The sequence below is a fragment of the Callospermophilus lateralis genome, chromosome 7, assembly GCF_048772815.1.
Source record: "Callospermophilus lateralis isolate mCalLat2 chromosome 7, mCalLat2.hap1, whole genome shotgun sequence".
Taxonomy (NCBI): Eukaryota; Metazoa; Chordata; class Mammalia; order Rodentia; family Sciuridae; genus Callospermophilus; species Callospermophilus lateralis.
Window position 1 is genome coordinate 109,863,071 of NC_135311.1, and position 14,647 is coordinate 109,877,717.

The window sequence follows — 14,647 nt, forward strand, 5'->3', positions numbered from 1 at the left end:
ACCCGAGTTAACTGGAACTACCGGCATATGCCACAGCCCCTAGCTTATTTTTACTTTGTATAAGCCTTTTTCTATTGTAGTATAGCATATATACAGAAAAGTTGCATAAATCTGAAATGCATATAGCTCTGATAGTTTGCAATGTTACTACAGTCCAGATGAAGTTACAGATGTCACCTACCAGTAGCTTGTGAGGGAAAGTGTGAATGATTCATTTCACAAATTAGACTAAGCAAGGTTAAAATTGTTTCTAACTTGCCCACATTCACACAGCTATTAAATTACAGATTAGAGGCTTTGTTCCTTTGGACTGAGAGGTGTCTTGTATTTAGGTTTTATTCTGTAGCAAGGGTGGGCAATAGGAAGTGTTGTCCAAGTGAAGTGGTTTTTTTGTCATTCCTTGTTTCCCCCTCCCCCACCCTACTCCCCGGGTACCTCTCCATTTCTCCAGACCAGTTATTCCCCAACAGTACCAGATATTCAACTTATCACAACTATCCTAATACATAAATTCCTACTTGTGGTAACAGAATTCAGGATCCCCTAAATACATCTTACCCCAGAAAACTATCCCTCAAGAGACATATACCATGTACACTGTTTTCTGCAAATGATGGTGGATTTTTCCCCCTGCTAGTTTTTTTAAACTTCCCACTCACCCTAGTCTAACTTCTTAAAAGTCTGAGGTGCAATACATAGTGACCTTGCTGTCTGATGAGTTGCTGAGTCATTGCTGGAACCTAGCCTCCTCCTTCCTCAACTCTGGGGCTTCTGCTCTTGATTCTAGGTACAGGAATTGTTACAGGCAAAGTGCAACCTATTCCTTCTCCAACAGTTGGGGTTTTTTGTTTGTTTGTTTTTTGTTTGTTTTGATTTTTTGTTTGTTTTTTGGTTGTTTCATTTTCTTTTGTTTGCTTTTTGGACAAATTGAAGGTGTATTGTTTTTTAAAACTCATCTGCTTGGGAACACATCACTTCTTTCATAGTCATCCTCCCATTTTACAAGATCCGCCCCTCAGCCAGTGACCTGTGTTGCTCCAGTGTAAAAATCTTGAGGCTACTAAAAAAGTCATATGGGGTGCTACACACCTGTGATGTCAGCTACTCAAGAGACTGAATCAGGAGGATTGCAAGTTCAAGGCCAGCCTTGGGAGTTTAGAAAGACTCTAAGCAATTTGGCAAAATCCTGTCTCAAAATAAAAATTAAAAGGCTGGAGAGCTAGCTTAATGGTAGAGCACCCTGGATTCAATTACAGGATTGCAGACATGTACCACCATGCCCAGCTTACTATTTATTTTGAAACAGGGTTTTGCTAAATTTCCAGGAGGCTGAGGCAGGAGGATTTCAAGATGAAGGCCAGCCTGGGTAACTTAATGAGACCCTGTCTCAAAACAAATTTTGTTCATTTGTTTATTTATTGGTACCAGGGATTGAACCCAGGGGCACTTAACCACTGAGCCACATCTCTAGCCCTTTTTTATTTTTTAATTAGAGACAGGATCTCCCTAAATTGCTAGGGCCTTGCTAAATTGCTGAGGCTGGCTTTGAACTTGCAGTCCTCCTCTATGTACCCTCCCTTCCCTTTGGTACTGCAAGTGCTCCTTTAGCCTTCCAAAAAATTACATTTTCTTTGGTTAGACATAGTCAATTTTTTGCTGCTTGAAATAAAAGAACTTTAAGAAACACAAAGAAACTGCATTCATGTAATCCCAGTAACTTGGAGCACCAGGCAGGATCACAAATCCAAGGCCAGTATCAACAATTTATCAAGACCCTTAGTTCTCACCCTTAGTGAGAACCTGTCTCAAAATGAAAAGTAAAAAAAAGACTGGGAATATGATACTGTGGTAAACCACCCCAGTACCACAAAACATACCTACCCCCACACACAAAGGAATGAAAATAGTATCAGATGCTTCAGAAAAAAGAGTAAGTGTAGTGGCACCCCCTCCTCCATAGAAAATCTTAACTAAGCTTCTCCAGAAATCTTCACCATAATTGATTTTAGGACTATCAGTAAAAAAGTCTCTACAAAAGAGTTCAATATAGGTAAACTTCCTATTTTCCTGTTGCTCTATTACTTGGCCACTGGCCTAGAAGAAATCAGCACTCCAGGAGCTGGACGCCCTCTTTACTTGTTTTTCACAAACATATTTCCAGTATAGTAGTTTGTAAAAGTGTGTTTACAAATGCAAAACGTGATTTTTAAAAAAAAAAAAAATCCTTTAACAATATCTCTGGCCTTGAGCTGGGGCTTCATAGAGATGATAAGAGAAGTTACCAATTGGGCTCCCTGGTAACAGCTGGCAGGGGGAGAAGAAAACGGGGAGAAGAAGCTCTCCCCTTCTCAGATGTTGTCTTTAAAGGGTTAACTTGCCCAAAACAGTTAAAGAAAAAGCTGCTTTTATGTGAACTTCTGCGGACTGTGAACTTCTCAGCCTCTCCCCTTGCATGCTGGGTATAAAGTTCTGAAACTACCTGAACTTTATATAGCTGGGGATTAATTGGTTACGGTGAAAGCTGTACCCTCTGAACCTGGCTGCTGCCAAATAAAACGTTTCCTGCTATCTTTGGTGCCTTGCCTTATCTGTGCCCTACAATATAAGAAGTAAATTATAAACAATTACTAAAAAGGAGCCTGACACACGTGGGGTAGGGCTGTGGCTCAGCGGTCATGCATTTACCTGTCATGTGTGAGGTTCAATTCTCTGAACCACATATAATAAAATAAAATAAAGGTCTATCAACAGCTAATATATATATATATATATATATATATATATATATATATATATATATATATTTTTTTTTTTTTTTTTTTTTTTTAAAGGAGCCTGGTGCAGTGGTACATACCTATAATTCCAGTGACTCGGGAGGTTAAGGCAAGAGAATCACAAGTTCAAATCCAGCCTCAGCAACTTAGCAAGGCCCTAAACAACTCAGCAAGACTCTGTCTCAAAAAAAAAAAAAAAATACAAAAAAGGGCTGGGGACGTGGGCTCAGTGGTTAAGCATCCCCTAGGTTCAGGTTCAATCCCCAGTACCAAAAAGAAAAGAAAGAAAGAAATTGAATGAAAACATATCAAACTAAAACAGTTGCAATTGATTAGTGGAAATATAGGTGTTTATGAAGTTTTTAAAATTCTATTATCTCCAAATTAACATTCAGTCCTCAGGCACTGGCCAATGGAGAGCCATCACCATTACTGTCCCTTCTCCTAATTCAGTATACCATTTCAGCCTTCCCAAGTGTAGACAAGACATTTGTACCTTAAAGATATGACACAGACCTTCAATAGATGAATGGATAAAAAAATGTGGCATGGGCTGGGGATGTGGCTCAAGCGGTAGCGCGCTCGCCTGGCATGCGTGCGGCCCGGCCCGGGTTCGATCCTCAGCACCACATACAAACAAAGATGTTGTGTCTGCCAAAAAATAAAAAAACTAAAAAATAAATATTTTAAAAAATATATATTTTTTTAAAATGTGGCATATATACACAATGGAATATTACTCAGCAATAAAAGAGAATAAAATCATGGCATTTACAGGTAAATGGATAGAGTTAGAGAAGATAATGCTAAGTGAAGTTAGCCAATATGCAAAAACCAAATGCTGAATGTTTTCTCTGGTATAAGGAGGCTGATTCATAGTGGGGTAGGGAGGAGGAGCATGGGAGGAATAGATGAACTCTAGATAGGGCAGAGGGGTGGGAGGGGAAGGGAAGGGATATGGGGTTAGAAATTATGGTGAAATGTGATGGACATTATTATCCAAAGTACATGTATAAAGACACGAATTGGTGTGGATATACTTTATATACAACCAGAGATATGAAAAATTTGTGCTCTATATAAGTAATAAGAATTTAATGCATTCTGCTGTCATATATAAATAAAAAAATTTTAAAAAATACATGACACAGAGAATCTTATTTTTTCCATCACTTTCAGAGTAAGCTGAAGCACTTGCTATGGAAATTGGGATCAGTCTTAGACTGCCCTGAGGTGCTAGGTAAGCAACCTGAAAGCACGGGGGAGTTAATGTTTAGTTGGGTATGAGGAAATTGCCCAGTGAAGGAAAGAGCAAAGAGATAGTCTGCTCTTCTTTCCTTAATGAATAGTTTCTAGACATCATGCAGTGATTTTGGCCTTTTAATCCTATATATATATATATAACAGAGTAATTAGCTGTGTCTTCTAAAATTATAGCCAGCTCTGTAGAACACTACTTTTCTTTTCTTTTCCTTATTTCCTGGCTCATTCCTGTTTTTTCTTTACTTTTTGTTGTTCTGAGATTAAACCTTATCATGTAAACTTTGCCCTGAGCTCTGGTTTTCTAAGGAAATAAACTAAAACTCTATACTTCTATAATGAGTGGGGAAGTGGGGGGAGGGAGGGGGAGGGGGAGTAGGGGGAGAGAAAGAGAATAATTAAAAAGAAGAACCAGGGGCTGGGGATGTGGCTCAGCGGTAGAGAGCTCGCTTATCATGTGCAGGGCACTGGGTCTGATCCTCAGCACCACATTAAAATAATAATAATAATAATAATAATAATAATAATAATAATAAAGGTATTGTGTCCAACTACAACTTAAAATTTAAAAATAAATAAATAAATAAATAATAAAAAGAAGAACCAGATAGTTTCGATGGCAGGCATCTGTAGTCCCAGTACTAAAGTGGCTGAAACAGGAAGATTGCTTGAGCTCAGGATTTTGAGACCAGCCTGAGTAACATAGCAAGACCCTGTCTCAAAAAAGAACCAGAAATGAGTATAATATTAAGGAGAATACCTGCTATCTTACTGAGCATCTACTATTTGCCACACTGTATATTCATGTTCTTAATCCCTAGAGCAGAAACATTTAAATGTGATCAACATAAAGTAATTGGTGAACTTATGGAAAAATGATTGAGAGAAATGATTAATCCTGGGTTAGATGGCCTGGATTTAGGAGTAAAGAGGAGATGACGACATAGATAATTAGAGGTCAAGACTGATGGCACATAACTGTAATCCCAGTGATACAGGAGGATCTCAAGATCAAGGCTATCCTCAGCAACTAAGCAAGACCCTGTCTCAAAATAAAAAATAAAAAGGTGAGAGGATGTAGCTTAGTGGCAAAGTGCCCCTGAGTTCAATGCCCAGTTCTACCCCCAAATATAAAATAAAAAAAACACAAAAACACACATGAAAAAGATAAATCCAAAACTAAAATAAAACACACACACAAAAACAAACAAACAAATAAAAAACAATGAAGAGGTAGAAAGTGACAGAAAGGAGGGGCTGGTATTGTGGCTCAGCAGTAGAGCACTTGCTTAGCAAAGGCAGGACCCGGGTTGGATCCTCAACACCACATAAAAATAAAGGCATTGTTTTGTGTCCATCTACACCTAAAAAAAAAAAAATTATATATATAATTTAAAAAAAAAAAAAAAGCATTCCTCTCTGAGCATTTCAGCATTTGGAAAATGTTTCTAGCTTCTAAGGGAATCATGTCCAGATCAGAGGGCATGAGGAAATGCTTTCTGTCCAAGTCCCTCCGCCCAAGTCTTTCAGTGTGTCCCTGTACTATTCCCATGTTTTTTTTTTTTTGCTGGCACTTCCTGCTTAGCCTAGGCCAGGCTAGGAGTGAGTATGAAAAATAGAGTTTAGGTTCCTAAAGGACCCATATGCAAAACACAGTGGGAGGGGACCATCCTAGAAACTCATGGCCATGACCCTTATCTTCATGAAAGGAACCTGAGGTCAGACAGTAAAAGGAGATGTTGGCCCACACCCTTTACCCTGGCCTCCATCAGGGACCCTCAAACACTAGATCCAGATACTTCATCAGTAGCTAGTACTCCTGGGAGGAGAGGGAGACCTTAAACCCAGATTCACTCCCAAGAGCTCATAGCAGTGTCTTCTCATTTAGTAGTGTATCATTCATTCAACTAATACTGAGCACCTACTATGTGCTAGATATTCTGCTGGGTAATACCATGAACAAGATCTTGACATTATGATTTGACTTTCTAGAGAGAGTAGGCAGTAACATATTTAAGGGAGGGCAGTAACATATTTAAGGAAAGCTGGAGTCCATTCCAATTAATGAATGTCTCTAAGGATAGAATTATTCCTAAACTGTGACCAGCTCAGAAACCGGCCATTAATGCAAGATGTTAATGGTTAACTTTTCTGTAGTGAAAGGATGAAACCAACTTGACAAGACCTGGCTAATTCCCCCCCCCCCCCCAACAACGGTGAGAGTTCCCAGGTAGTCACTGAGAATAGCCTTGGGGCAGTATACTGAGGCATTATTCTCCTTCTCAGGCCTGTGGTCCTATTCAAATTCCGGCTGAGAGCCAACCAGGCCCTGGCAATTATACCATGCCATCAGCTACCTCATCCAGTGAGATCTGAGTTTTCACCCTCTCCTTTTCCTCTAGTGCCACTGCACTTGGACATGATTCCAGTGTACTGTATCTTGCTGTGGACTGTGATTGTGTATTTTACCCATGGAACTTAGTCCTCTCCTCGAGGGCAGATATTAATTTTGGAAATATATCTATGCTACTTTTTTTCTTCTTTCTTTCTGGAAATTGATTGATTAATTTATAGTAGTGGGAACTGAACCTAGGGATGTTTTACCATTGAGCTACAACCCTAGCCCCGGCTTTTTCTTAATATTTATTTTTTAGTTGTAAGTAGACACAATATCTTTATTTCATTTTTTAAAAAATATTTGCTTTTTAGTTGTAATTGGACACAATACCTTTATTTTATTTATTTATTTTATGTGGTGCTGGGGATCGAACCCAAGGCCTTACACATGCTAGGCGAGTACTCTACAACTGAGCCACAACCCCAGCCCCCTAGCCCTTTTATTTTTTATTTTGAGACAGAATCTCACTAAGTTTCTGAGGCTGCCCTTAAGATTGAGATCTCCAGGCTGGGGTGGTGGCTCTGTGGTAGCGCACTTGCCTGGCACGTCTGAGGCACTGGGTTCCATCCTCAGCACCACATAAAAAATAAATAAACAAATGAATAAAGGTATTGTGTCCATCTACTAAAATATACTTTAAAAATACTTAAAAAAAAATCAAGATCCTCGGGCTGGGGATATAGCTCAGTTGGCTGCTTGCCTCATATGTACAAGGTCCTGGGTTCAATCCCCAGCATATCACAAAGAAAAAAAAAAAAAAAGATTGAGATCTCCAGACTTCAGCCTCCCTAGTCGCTGGATTACAGGTTTGTGCCATGGGACATGGTTGGTGTTGGGGTTTGAATCTAGGGCCTGGTGTATGCTAAGCATGTGCTCTATCACTGAACTATACCCGAAGCTCCTAGCTACATGCACACACGCACACGCGCACACACACATGCCCGAACACATAGATAGATAGATAGATAGATAGATAGATAGATTTTTTTTTTTTTTTTTTTTGTACCATGGATTGAACCCAGAGGCACTTAACCACTGAGCCACATCCCCAGCCTTTTTTATTTTGAGGCAGTGTTTCACTAAGTTTCTTAGGGCCTGGCTAAATAGCTGAGGCTGGCTTTTAAACTTTTGATCCTCCTGCCTTAGCCTTCCAAGTCACTAAGATTATAGGCATGTGCCATCACACCTAACTTACCTACTATTTTTGATAGTGAAGCAATAATTAATATTGGATTTTTCACTATATGCATCAGGCACTATGCTAAATATTTCACAGAGATTACTTTATTTAATTGTCACAGCAACCTGGGGAGGTAAGAATCATTAGTATTCCACTTTTACAGTGAAAGAAGAGGCTGAATGACTTGTGCAGAATTACACAGTAAATCAACTACAAGCTGGATCTCTGGTTCTAAAGTTCATGTTTTTTTTCAGGATACTACTTTGCCTTTTTTTTTTTTTTTTTGGTGCTGGGGATCAAACCCAGGGCCTTGTGCATGCAAGGCAAGCACTCTACTAACTGAGCTATATCCCCAGCCCTACTTTGCCTCTTCTAATGTTATTTTTTCCTCCAGGGAGTACTAAGAATTGAACACAGGGGCATTTTATCACTGTGCTATATCCCCAGCCCTTTTTTTCTTTTTTCTTTGGAGAAAGGGTCCTCCTAAATTAGAGGCTGACCTTGAACTTGGAAACCTTCTGCTTTAGCCTCCTGGATATCTGGGATTACAGGCATACATCACTGCACCTGATTTTTTCTAGTTGGTTATTTTTTTTTAAATATTTATTTTATTTTTAGTTATCGGTGGACACAACATCTTTGTTTGTTTATGGTGCTGAGGATCGAACCCGGGCCGCACGCATGCCAGGCGAGCGAGCTACCGCTTGAGCCACATCCCCAGCCCCTCTAGTTGGTTATTGATCTCTGAAATTCCAGTGCCAAGAATGATATTTGACTTATACTAAGGACATAATGAATAAATGTATGGTCCAAGCACTCAAAAAGTGGCAAACAAACACAGAAGATGTGACTAGCATCAGTAGATCAGTGATTCTCATAAGTACCGCCCATGCAAAACATACACACTTAGATATTTGTATAGTTATCACATGCTAGAAATATAAGTGAACTAGCCTGGGCACATAATTTCTCAACAATTCTTCTTTCTTTCATGTTGTAGGAGATTTGTGTGATGTATCAATATTCCAGATCTAACACAGCTATGGAAGTCAGTAATCCACAGTACTAATTGTATGCCCTGCTCTCTACTGGCCCAGGGCTTTCTCCATGCCAAGGAATCCTGCTTGGCTGTAGGTAGCTGCAGCTTGTGATTGTGAGGTATTTAAGATTTTTAGGAACAATCCTCAAAAAATGGAGAGAAAATAACTATGGGTAAATACTCCAATATCCTCATCTTCCCTGGGGCAATTCTGTAGTGTGATTCACAATTTCTCAGAGAGCTCCCTGGGCACACTGAACCCTATTGCCCAGAGTATTATTAATCAGTTCATACACTGACTTTTCTCCCTTTTCTGTCTCATTTCCCTATTCTTTTCCCCTTCCTCCTCCTTCTCCTCATTTTTCTTTCTTTCTTCTTCTTCTCCTTCTTCTTCTCCTTAGTGTGTGTGGGAGTGGTGCTGGGATAGAACTTAGGGCCTCCATTGAGCTATAGCCCTCCTCTGAAACTCCCTTCCTTCTGATTCCTGGAATCATCTCCCAAATAAATTGTGTGTACTCAAGTCCTTGTCTTAGGATTTGATGTTGGAAGAATCCCAACTAAGACACTTGCCATCTATGTATTTATATTCTTGTTTTGTTTTCATGGTGTTGGAGATCAAACCCAGAGCCTTATGAACACTAGACAAGCACTCTATCACTGATACATATGTGTGTGTATGTGTGTATGTATATATATATATCATGTGTATGTGTATACACACACACACACACACACACATATACACACACATACATACCAGGGATTGAACTCAGGGCACTTAACCATTGAGCCACATCTCCAGCCCTTTTTGTATTTTATTTAGAGACAGGGTCTCACTAAGTAGCTTAGGGCCTCACTAAGTTGCTGAAGCTGGCTTTGAATTCTCAATACTCCTACCTCAGTCTCCTGAGCTGCTGGGATTATAGGCATGTGCCATCACGCCCGGCTGTATTTATATATTTTTAATTTCAGCTTGGTATTTATATTCTTTTTTTTTTAAACAATAAATCCAGGATCCTCCAGGATCCTTGATTTTCTGATGCAGCTACATTAGTAGACTATCAAGTAAGAATCCTTTTTTTTTTTTTTTTAAGAGAGAGAGAGAATTTTTCAATATTTATTTTTTAGTTTTCGGCGGACACAACATCTTTGTATGTGGTGCTGAGGATCGAACCCGGGCTGCACGCATGCCAGGCAAGCGCTACTGCTTGAGCCACATCCCCAGCCCGGTATTTATATTCTTTAACAAGGCAACCATTGTTCTCTTTTAGCATATTACAAACTATTTCTTATCTCTGTGTTTTTTATTTTAACTATATATTATAATCAAAGCTACTAAAATAATCTTTCTATTTCTTGGTTTGTGATGTTTTCATAAAAATTCAGTTCCTTTTCAATGCCTATAAACATGACGAAAGTTTATTTATTTATTTTTTTGAGGGGTACTGTGGATTAAAGTCAGGTGAACTGAACCACTGAGCCACATCCCCAGCCCTATTTTGTATTCTATTTAGAGACAGGGTCTCTCTGAGTTGCTTAGTGAGAACTTGTCTCTAAATTTTTTTTGCTGGCTTTGAACTTGCAATCCTCCTGTCTCAGCCTCCCGAGCTACTGGGATTAAGGCATGTGCCACCATGCCCTGCTGGAAAGTTGATTTTAAAAATGTTTTGTAATAGTGGGAACCAGGTGTTTTAAAAGTGGGTTATAGGACATAAACTGGAAAAGGTTAAAAGCTATTACTTTAGAGATGATATTTTCCCATGAAAAACCTTAAAATTTTTTTAATATATATTTTTTTAGTTGTAGTTGAACACAATACCTTTATTTTGTTTATTCATTTTTATGTGGTGCTGAAAATCGAACCCAGGGCCCCACACATGTGAGGTGAGTGCTCTACCGCTGAGCCACAACCCCAGGCCCTTAAATTTAATTTATTAGCAATTTATTTATTTTGTGCCAGGCATGGTGGCTCATGCCTATAATCCCAATGGCTGTGGAGGCTGAGGCAGGAGGATTGTGAGTTCAAAGCCAGCCTCAGCAAAAGCAAGGTGCTAATCAACTCAGTGACACTATATCTTTAAATAAAATACAAAATAGGGCTGGGTATGTGGCCCAGTGGTCTAGTGCCCCTGAATTCAATCCCTGGTACCAAAAAAATAAAAAGAATTTATTTATTTTGTGTACTGGGGAATGAACCTGGGGTACTCTACCACTGAGATATAACCCCCAACTCTTTTTATTTTTAAATTTGAGATGGGGTCTTGTTAATTTAACAGGCTAGCCCAAATTTTCCATCCTCCTGCTTCAGCATCCTGAGTAGCTGGGGTTACAGGTATGTACCACCCCACCTAGCTGTCATTAAATTTGTATCATTTTGTTTTGGGTTTGGGTACAGGGACTTTTACCTACAAAGCAAGCTCTGTATTTTTTTTTTTTTTTTTAGTTGTAGAGGGACACAATACCTTTATTTTGCTTATTTAGGTTTTTTTTTTTTTTTTTTTTTTTCAATGTGGTGCTGAGGATTGAACCCAGTGCCTCACACATGCTAGGCAAGTGCTCTGCCACTGAGCCACAACTCCAGTCCCTCTGTATCATTTTGACAGGCAGAAATAGAGAGAGGGAACATTCTCAGAGCATTGTTAACAAAAGTACATGGGCAAGAAGGACCAAGGTATACTGAATCAGTGGGCTACTTCAGCTAGTGCAAAGGTTCACATAAACATTGCTTAAATAATCAATTTGGATTTTGCAGACACAGTAAAATTCTCTTCGTTGTTGTTAACATGTCTTATACATGCTAAGTGGAAGCTCTAACATTGATCTACAACCTCAGCCCTTTTAAAAATATTGAGATAAGGGGCTGGGGATGTGGCTCAAGCGGTAGCTCGCTCACCTGGCATGCGTGCGTCCCGGGTTCGATCCTCAGCACCACATACAAACAAAGATGTTGTGTCCACTGAAAACTAAAAGAGAATTTTACTTACTTTTGTGCCAGGCCAAAGTAAAATTCTCTCTTAAAAAAAAAAAAAAATATTGAGATAAGATCTCACTAAATTGTCCAGGCTGGCCTCGAACTTGCACTCCTCCTGCCCTAACCACCCAAATAGCTGGGATTATAGGTGTGTGCCACCACTGGCAAAGCTAGCTTGTTTGCCAATTGCTTGCTTGCTTTCCTTTCTTTTTTTCTGATTTACCACTGAGCTACATTCCAGTTCCTGGAAGGGTCTTACATTGTACTTGTGTAAGAGGAATTTGATATAAAATATTGGGATGTGATGGTACTAGCCTCTGGCTGGTAAGTTTTGTTTTGTTCCCTCCTGCAATGTATTTTTGTTTTTGTTCTTTTTTTTTTTTTTTTTTTGTAGTTGTAGATGGACAGAATGCCTTTATTTTATTTGTTTTATTTTATTTTTTTATGTGGTGTTGAGAATGGAACCCAGTGCTTCACGCATGTTAGGCAAGTGCTCTGCCACTGAGCTACAGCCCCAGTCCTGCACTGTAGTATTTTTAATATATTATTTTATCAATTTTTTATAACTTTATTTTATTTATTTATTTTTAAATATATTTTTTAGTTGTAGTTGAACACAATACCATTATTATTTATTTATTTATTTTATGTGGAGTGGAGAGTCAAATGCAGTGCCTCTAGGCAAGTGCTAGGCAAGTGCTCTACCAATGAGCCACAAACCCAGCCCTGCAATGTAGTTTTATTTTGTTCTTCAAGTACTTGGAATTTAACTGAAGGCCCCCAACTTGCTAGACAAACAGTCCACCACTGATCCATACCCCAGCCCACAAGATGTAAATGTTTTGTAAAAGTGTCATTTGCTTTTCTTTTCTCTCTCTCTCTTTTTCTTTCTTTCTTTTTCTTTTTCTTTTTCTTTTTTTTTTTTTTTTGTATTGGGGATTAAATCCAGGGGTGCTTTACCACTCAGCTATATCTCCAGTCCTTTTTTTTCTTCAAATTTTATTTTTTAGTTGTAGATGGACATAATATCTTTATTTTATTTAATTATTTTTATGTGGTGCTGAGGATCGAACCCAGGGCCTCGCATGTGCTAGGCAATCGCTCTACCACTGAGCCACAACCCCAGACCCCCCAAGTCCTTTTTATTTTTCATTTTGAAACAGCATCTTGTTATATTTCCAAGGATCTCACCAAGTTGCTTAGACTGGTCTTGAACTTGTGATTCTCCTGTCTCAGACTCCAGAATAACTGGGATTAGAGGTGTGCATCACTGTGCCAGGCCAAAGTAAAGGCTTCTAAGTACAAAAAAACAAAATATAATGAGAAGGGTAGGGGATTTAGCTCAGTGGCAGAACCCTTGCCTAGCATGCACAAGGCCCTGAGTTCAGTCCTTGGCCCTGGAAAAAACAACAACATAATAAAAGGATTATGTGTGAAAATTAATTGCGTAAAACATGAAAATAAACAGAGTAATTGTCAAGAATGAAGAAACATCAACAGGCAAAAGCCTGGGTAATAAGAGCCTGAATTAGGGGAGTACTTTCTTACTAGAATAAGGTAAAAGTACTTTTATATAATCTGTATTTTGTTTTATTTTCTTCTGGCAGTACTGGGGTTTAAAACCAGGACCTTATACATGCTAGTTCTACCACTAAGCTATATCCCCAGCCTAGTAACATACTTTCAGATGGTGAAAAATTGGTGCTGAGGATGTAGCTCAGTGGAAGAGCGCTGGTTTAGCATGCTCAAGGCTCTGGTTTGATCTGGGGGAAAAAATGCAGGTGGATGGCGGAAAAATTGTACATCTGGGAAGATGATCCTTGTCTGCTCCCAGGGTCAAAAGGAGCAGGCACCTCTTCTCTGAGCTCATCAGGATAGTGAAGTCCTGCATATAACTAGAAAGAGGGAGTGTTATAGGTGGGGCTGGCAGGGCAGGGCTGGCAAGGCAAGGGAAGAACCACAGAAGGAAGCAGATGGCCTAAGTCATATGGCAGTGTGGATTTCCCCTGTCAACTGCACTTCCTAATTTTTCATCCTTCTGTTGCACGTTACCCACAGATGTTGCTGTGTGTTAAAAGTGGGTAGAAGTGATTGATTGATTTATTCAGTTACAGATATTTAACGATGAATCACTTGCCAGGAATTTTTTGTGAGGAAAACAGTTGTTGGTCAGAGAGTTCAAGGAAGGGCAATCTGGACAGAGGAACTAATATGGACCAAGTTTTAGAGGAATGGAACAGGATGTTACATTCCAGGAATAAGAAGGAAGCCTATGGGCTTGTGGCTAAATGGTAGAACGCTTGCCTCGCATGTGTGAGGCATTGGGTTTGATCCTCAGCACCACATAAAAATAAATAAAATAAAGGTATTGTGTCCATCTACAACTGAAAAAAAAAAAAAAAAGAAAAAGAAAGAAAGAAAGAAAAGAGGAGGAGGAGGAAGAGGAGGAAGAAGAAGAATGATGAAGCCTAGAATTCCAGGGAGAAAAGTGGGAGTTAAAACTGAAGAGTTAGGAAGGGGCCAATACAGGAAAAAACCTTAAATGCCACATAAATATGTTTAAATATTCATTAACAATATAAAGGGGAAAAAAGTTAGACTTCTTCATGCTAGTGTGAAAGTTGTCAGAGTCAAAATGGAGATGCTTGTGTCAAGCCCTAACCAAAACAAAACAAAAAAATAAATAAAGCTGGGATATTATGAGGTAGGAGATGTCATTGCTTATATGCCTGATAATAAGAACTATCACAACAGACTGTTAGAACCACATCTTTATACAAAGGTCACTGCAACCTTCAACAGAAAAGATTTCTGCAAGGACATCCAACCAATTACTCTTGGACTGACACCAACCTTGTTACTTATTCTTATAGCCAAAGATTATTGTTTCAGAATATCTTATATAATCCTCTTTATTTTGCACCCCCCTTTTTTGGTACCAGGGATTGAATCCAGGGGTGCTTAAACACTGAGCCACATCCCCAACCCTTTTTATTTATTTTGAGACATGGTCTCTCCTGAGCTG